Genomic DNA, 8,110 nt, shown 5'->3' with positions numbered 1-8,110 from the left:
AACTGAAAGATGACCGCGACATATACCATAAATAATAACACATTAACTATATAGTATAAATTAATATATAAAAGTCGGACGAAAATGTGTGTCGACAATTATGTGTTAAATTTTGTTAAGAAATATTTTGTTGAAAATATTTAAATTAGGTTTGTTATAATTACTAATTGGATATGGAATTGAGCACTTTGTGTGCCCAAATAACTCTATTGATGCTACTTGAAAGAAAGTGACACACTTATAGGTCTCTTTCTTATGCATATGACTAAGAAGCAAACTGAAGTAGGTGACAAACTTTATGAGATTTAGGGCCAACTAAGCATGTAAGTTTTCATTGCCCGAAAGAACTATGTTTCTTGTAGTGATTTTAGTCTTCCTCGATAGAAATATGTAGTTTATGTATTTTCTTTTGTGTTGAATAAGGAATCATGCAATTTTGTTGAAATCGGGAGTATGAAATCTTACTTTGAGTGTTATATAGTTGATCATCGAATAATTGTAGTGTTGGTGAACAATTGCTCATGCATTTTAGCAGTCCAAAATATGAAATATATTTGTAACTAATCAATGAATTTACTTGTATTTGATTATATAGATTGTCTAGTTCTTTGACACTCTTTGGTCATTTATGTGAATAACTTATTCAATTAGTTTTAATTTTGATTACAAATATTTTCTATCAAAATATTTCTTAATAAAATTTAACTTATAATTAAAAAAACAAATATTTAAATATTTTAACATAAAAAAAATATTTAATCTTAATTAACATAAACTCTAATTTATATTTCAATAGTGAAAATAAGAAAAACTAACTTAATTGATTAAGTAAAACTAAAAAAAAATAAAGATTGTATGAGAAAAAGGTAGAAGAACTCTATCCTACATTGTTAGCAAATATAACATAAGCACTCCACTATACCTATATAAACAAACACCACTACACTCTTAAGCTCAATGATTTAATATGTATCAAATTACATTGTCAGTGCTTATAATTTTATTTTTTTTTAAAAATATTAAAAGTATATTTTTTAAAATTGTCGGAACCGTCTTTCGGGTGGCCCCAAATTGGGCTTCGACTTGGATTAAACGATTTGGAGTCGCCACCGATCATTTATTTTAAGAATAAAACGGGTTGATCTATTTCTTACCTGATTTGAGCCTTACCAAAGATGTATCGGATTCGACAGTCGGTTACAGTCAATGAAGGGTTAACACCCTTGAACTGCCCTTTCGGTACTACGCAATTTCCAGTTGTCTTAAATTAAGAAAATTATAAGTCTAAATTAAAGGGTAAAATAACGATCTAAGTTACTTACCGCTGACAGTTTTAAAAGTGTACCCTTACAAAAGTCAAGAAATATGTTAGAGAAAAAAAATGAAAACAAATACAATTGAGAGAGAAAAAGGAAATAAGGAATTCAACATGAAGATAAAAAAATGAAGAAAATAATAAAAACAAAAAAATAAACAATAGATAACATAGTAAAAATCTATATACAATCAACAAATAAAACAAGAAGGAAAGTAATAAAATGAAAATCAAGAAAATAAAAAAATAATAAAATAATAAAATAATAAAATAATAAAATGGAAATAAAGTAAAAAAAAGAAATAAAAAATGATAATAAAGTAAGGTTAAAACAATTAAAAAGGGTAAAGACAATAAAAATTTAAAGAATAATAAAAAAGGATGTGATGATTGCATGTTTGCTTGTTTTTGTCAAAAAAAAGACGCCTTTAGCTAATAGGTTTTAAGGGTCCCATGCTATTAATAATTATGTTTCACTTTCGGTCAGGATGTACGGTGATTCTATGTATACCTAACGAATTGATTTACATCAAAAAAATAAATAAAAATATATATATAATAAATAAATAAAAGTGAGGTGAAAATAAAATTAGATAAATAAAAAAATAGATATAAAGTAAACAAAACCATAATAATATATATATATATATACTAATATTAATATTAATAAAATAAATAAAGAGAGAAAACAAAACCTATGTGTATACAATATGATATTTAAATAAAATAAATAAATAGAAATATATATATATATATATATATATATAATAAATATATAGATACATATATATAATTAAATACTAGAGGGAAAAATACAATAATAATAGAGAAATAAAATAATAAAAAATAAGATATAATAATAATAATAAACAAAAATAAAATAAAATATTAAAAATAAAGAATAAAGAATAAAATAAAAATATGAAAATATATGTATAATGATAATGGGGTCAATTTGAAATAAAAACCAGATTGGGGGCTAAATTCAGAAGAAAATCGAGGTTTGGATTCATATTTGGGATCAAAACAAAAGCCTTTTTAAATTGGAGGGACCAAAAGTGAGGTTTACCCCTTTTGAAACAAAAACACGTGGGTTTTAGGTATATGGGTAGGGTCGTGGGTCGGCTTACAGGCTCATTATATAACTCAAAAAATAGAAACACATTTCATAATTAAAATCACCCTTCATTTGGATCAAAAACATATCCCTCAAATCCTCTCGCTTGATCTTGCGTGTTCATCAGGCGGATGAACACGCCGCCATGCTTTCCATAACATGGCCACACGCCGCCAATGTTGATCGGCGCCGGCCACCAATCCTCGTCGGCAAAACCCAAAAAAATTACCATTCAAAACCCTTTTCACACACATTCCAAAAATCCAAGTATTTTCTCAAGAAAATAAGCATCGAGGGCTAGATCTATGAAAATAGATCTCGAAAAATGCCCTTGTTCATCAGAAAAAAATCATTTTATTTGGTGTTTTTGAATCAAGAGCAACCATGAACGACGCATGCATGCATAAATCCGAGAAAATGTTCGACCTTTACCTTTGTTTCTTTTGAAAAATCGCAAAATGCTTCGAATATCACTGCTCGTATTTTTGTGGAAATTTTTGTGCAAAAGTTTGCTTGTATTTCGTATGAAAACTGCGAAAACTACAGTAGGGATTACATGCTACTTATAATATTCAAGTAACCCTATTTTTGGGGATTTGATCCCTAGTTAAAAACTAACATTTGCTATTTGTTTGTTGTTGAATCGAGATGATCGGTTGTGGGTTGTTACTGAGGGATCTTCGTGCTTTTCTCGCGCCGAAAGAATTAGAGTTGGCGGCATGCAGCGTGGGGGAACTTGGGTTGACTGTTGTGGCGCCGCTTGGGTCGCTAGGGTTCTGGAAATCCTATCCTACTGTGTATGTTGGGCCTGGGTCACTTGGTCTTGGGCCTGTGTGTAACATATGCAATAAAAATAATATAAATTATATAATTATAATTTATATTATACTATAGGATTAAATTTGGTGTCTTTAGCTTCCCCTCTTTGCTCATTATCGTGTAACGAAAATGGAGCAAAGATTACAAGACATAAATTTTGTCTATATCGAATATCCTCTGTCGTAGTGTTGAAATCCGATATTGAAACTGATTTACCAAAGTGACTCCCTCGTCGTGAGGTTGAGTTGAACTGGATACTTCTGAGCACGAAATCCTTTGTCGTGAAGTTGAAATCAAACTCAAAGTATTAAGAAGTGGCCTCTGAATCGTCTTCTGTCCTAGGATACTTTGTCGTAAAGGTGAAACTTGACCTGAAGACTTCGGTGTTGTTGTGTCACATATAACTCCTTCGACTCGAAGTTAGGTCAATCTGTTTGTGAAGTTGAGCCTTGGAATTGGATATCATTCGTCGTGAAGTTGAAATCCAATGTTAGTTACGTTGTTTCGAGGCCAATATCCTTCGTTGTGAAGTTGAAATTGACTCTGAAACTGGAAAGTTTATTGACAGACACTCCTTCTTTGAGTTGGATATCCTTCGTCATGAAGTTAAAATCCAATCTAAAGATGGATGTTGCTTGTGGCCCCTTCGTCATGAAGTTGAAACCACATGTGGCCCCTTCTTCGTGAAGTTGAGCTGCTGAATTGGATATCCTTCATCGTGAAGTTGAAATCCAAGTAAGTTGTATTGTTTCGAGTCCAATATCCTCCGCCGTGAAATTGAAATTGGCTCTGAAACTGGGAAATTGTTTGTTGACAGCCAGACGCCCCTTCGCTATGAAGTTGAGTTTGTGCTATCTTGAGTCTAATATCCTTCGCTGTGAAGTTGAAATTGACTCTAAATGAAACTGAAAAAGTTGTTTGTTGACAGTCAGTCGCCCCTTCGTTGTGAAGTTGAGCTTGTGTTGTCTTGAGTCCAATATCCTTCGCTGTGAAGTTAAAATTAGCTCTAAAATTGGAAAGCCTCTTCTTCGTGAAGTTGAGTCTTAAATGGCATGATATCCTCCGTCGTGGAGTTGAAATCGTGGATGTATGGGTACGATATCCTCCGTCGTTGAGTTGAAATTACAGATGGCCCCTTCGTCGTGAAGTTGAGCCTTGACTTGAATATCCTTCATCGTGAAGTTGAAATCCAAGTAGTGGACACGATTCCCTTCGTCGTGAAGTTGAAACCGTGGATGACCCATTCATTGTAAAGTTTGACTTCGAGTCAGATATCCTTCTTCGTGAAGTTAAAATCTATTCTCGAGCAAATTGTGTCATTTTGAGTCCAATATCCTTCGCTGCGAAGTTAAAATTGGCTCTAGATAAAACCTACAAAGATATGCATATATGCTATGTTATGGATGCGATGCTCTTAGGTATGCCTAAAATGTATATGTAACATATGTTATTCTGGGCTCTAGAGAGAAATCTCGATCTTCAGTTGCCTGTCATGTTGACTTTTGATTTTGGAATCTAGTAGTTCTAATTCCCGATCTTGAATTCTTCAAATATTCAAATCTGATGTGCACATTCTATTTTTTTCTTGATTTGGGAAATGCTTCTTGACCATCTCAAGTATGTGCATGAGCCTTGATCGGCTTTTGGGTACCTGTACTTTTCAATGAATCTTTGTACAGTAATATGTGATTATCTTTTACAGAAGTAAACAAATCATTAGGTTTAAGTTCAATTTAAGACGCTAAAAAAGAATTAATTTAGAGAAAATATTGTTTTTATTCATAAGGGGAAAAAGAAAAAATAATACATGACAAACATTTTGGAAAATGAATATATGATGAAGTGTGTATGAATGTCTTAAATCTCGATAATGTGGGTACTTCTGAGCTAAAAAGCCGTTAGGTGACTTTGAACACAACCTTTGCCAAGGGATCTTCCAAAATGCGACAATGTTCTGGAGAGTGCAACCTTTCTCCGACTCGTTGAGTTTGTAGAAGATTCAGATGTCAGGATGTTTCCACTATTAATATCCAAATCACCCTTTCGGGTTTTCAACTTGGACCCATCCTTGGTTGCAAGACGCCCTTTGCGAGTTTTCATCTTGAACCCACCTTATTTTTCTTTTCTCTTTTATTCTTTTTGTTCTTTTTTCCTTTTTCTTTTTTCAATTTAGGGCGCCCTTTCGGGTTTTCACCCTAAACGTTTTTCTCTTTTTTGTTTTTTTTTCTCTTCTTCTTCGACTTAGGACGCCCTTTCGGGTTTTTATCCTAGGTGAAGTATTTCTTGACTGCATCCGAATTGATGGGATATGGCAATTCAGGTCCATCAATTTTAGCCAGGACAAGGGCTCCTCCAGAAAAGGCCTTTTTCACGACATAAGGTCATTCCCAATTTGGCGTCTATTTTCCTCGGAAGTCTTTATAGACTGGCCAAATTCTCTTTATCACCAGATCTCCTTCACATAATATTCTCGGGCGCACCTTTTTTTTCGTATGCTCGGATCATTCGTTTTTGATAGATTTGACCATGATGAATGGCTTTTAGTCTTTTTTCATCTATCAGGTTCAGTTGATCGTATCTAGATTGCACCCATTCTGCATCATCCAATTTGACTTCTGTTAAGAATTGAAGTGATTGAATCTCTACTTCAATGGGCAACACTGCTTCCATTCCATAAGCTAGTGAAAATGGAGTTGCCCCAGCTGAGGTTCATACCGAGGTTCGTTAAGTGAACAAAGCGAAAGGCAACTTCTCATGCCAGTCTTTGTAAGTTTCAGTTGTTTTCTCCACTATCTTCTTAATGTTTTTGTTTGCTGCTTCTACTGCTCCGTTCATCTTTGGTCTGTAAGAAGTAGAATTGTGATGCTTTATGTTGAACTGTTCACAACAAGCATTCATCATCTTGTTGTTCAAGTTTGTAGTATTGTCGGTAATGATCCTTTCAGGTAGACCATACCGACATATGATCTCTTTCTTCAAAAACTTGCAAATAGTGGATTGAGTTACACTAGCATACGACGTAGTCTCTACCCATTTCATGAAATAATAAATCGCTACGAGAATGAAATGGTGACCATTCGAAGCCTTCGGATGGATTTGCCCGATAACATCCATGCCCCACATAGAGAAAGACCATGGTGACGTCATTACATGAAGTGGATGGGGTGGAACATTTATCTTGTCTCCGTAAATTTAACATTTATGACATCTTCTAGCGTAGTTGATGCAATCACTTTCTAGTATGGACCAAAAATATATGCATCTCATTATTTGTCTTGACATCATATGTCTGTTTGCATATGATCCACAAACTCCGTCATGTACTTTCTCCACTATCATTTTTGCCTCTTCAGCATCGACGCACCTTAACAGGGCTTGGTTATGGCTTTTCTTGCACAAGACCTCCCCGTCAAGGACGTATCCAGCTGTCATCCTTCTAATAGTTCATTTATCAGTTTCGGTGGCTACCTCTGGATAATTTCGAAGCTTGATATACTGTAGAATGTCGTGGTACCAAGGCTTAGTGTCTTTCACTTCTTCAATTTGGTAGCAATGAGTCGGGTACTCATACGACTGCATGTCAATTGGCATCATTTCAGACTCCCCGCCAGCCTTGAATGCGACTGCCAAGGTAGTTAAAGTGTCAGTCATTTGATTTTTATCTTTTGGCACGTAGTGGAAGGTGACTTCATCGAATTCATCGAACAGATCCAGTATTAGCTTCTGATATTCCATCAGCTTTGTATCCTTGGTTTCCCATTCTCCGTGGAGCTAATAGATTACTAATATTGAATCTTCGTATATCCGCAAGGTCTTTCTGTTTTGCCTCAGTGCTCGGATTCCCAATACAAAGGCTTCGTACTCTGCCATGTTATTGGTGCAATCGAAATTCAGTTTGCTGGTAAACGGGTAGTGATTCTCTTCCGGAGAGATCAGGATTGCCTCGATGCCATGTCCTAATGCATTTGATGTACCATCGAAATGCATTCTCTAAGAACTGTCGGTAGAAGTACTTGCCTCTTCTAAGGTGATAGCCATCAGGTCATCGTCTGGGAAATCGAAGTCCAATGGCTGGTAATTCTCATCGGTTATACTTGCTAAGAACTCCAATATGGCACTTTCTTTGATTGATTTATGGCTCACATACTCTATGTCAAATTCAAACAAGAGCATCTGTCATAGGGCTAACCTTCCGGATAGAGCAGGTATACCCATCACGTATTTTAAAGGATCTAACTTGGAAATCAGCCAAGTAGTGTGATACATCATGTATTCTTTGAGTCTCTTTGTAGCCCAGACTAGAGCACAACAAACCTTCTCTATAGGAGGATATCTGACCTCGCAATCGATGAACTTCTTGCTCAGATAATAGATGGCTCTTTTCTTACTCCCGGATTCATCATGTTGACCCAGGACGCAGCCCATCGAATTTTCGAATATGGAAAGATACAAGAATAGAGGCTTGCCCGGGATGGGGGACATCATAATAGGAGTACGAGACAAATACTCCTTTACCCTTTCGAATGCAATTTGACAGTTCCCGTCCCATGCTCCTGGGTTGTTCTTTTCGAGAAGAAGAAAGATTGGATCACACTTGTCGGTTAACTAAGATATGAACCGCGCTATATAATTCAATCTACCCAGAAAACCTCAAACCTCTTTCTGTATTCATGGGGGAGGCAGATTTTGGATAGCCTTGACTTTATCGGGATCGACTTCGATGCCTTTTCTGTTGACCACGAAGCCTAATAGTTTTCTGAATATTACCCCAAAGGTACACTTGCTAGGGTTCAATCGTAGCTGAAACTTCCTCAATCACTGGAAGAGCTTTCTCAAGTTCTCAACATGTTCGTTCTCGG

The sequence above is a fragment of the Hibiscus syriacus genome, unplaced genomic scaffold, assembly GCF_006381635.1.
Source record: "Hibiscus syriacus cultivar Baekdansim isolate YM2019G1 unplaced genomic scaffold, ASM638163v2 tig00110865_pilon, whole genome shotgun sequence".
Classification (NCBI taxonomy): domain Eukaryota; kingdom Viridiplantae; phylum Streptophyta; class Magnoliopsida; order Malvales; family Malvaceae; genus Hibiscus; species Hibiscus syriacus.
This window is presented reverse-complemented; position numbering follows the sequence as displayed.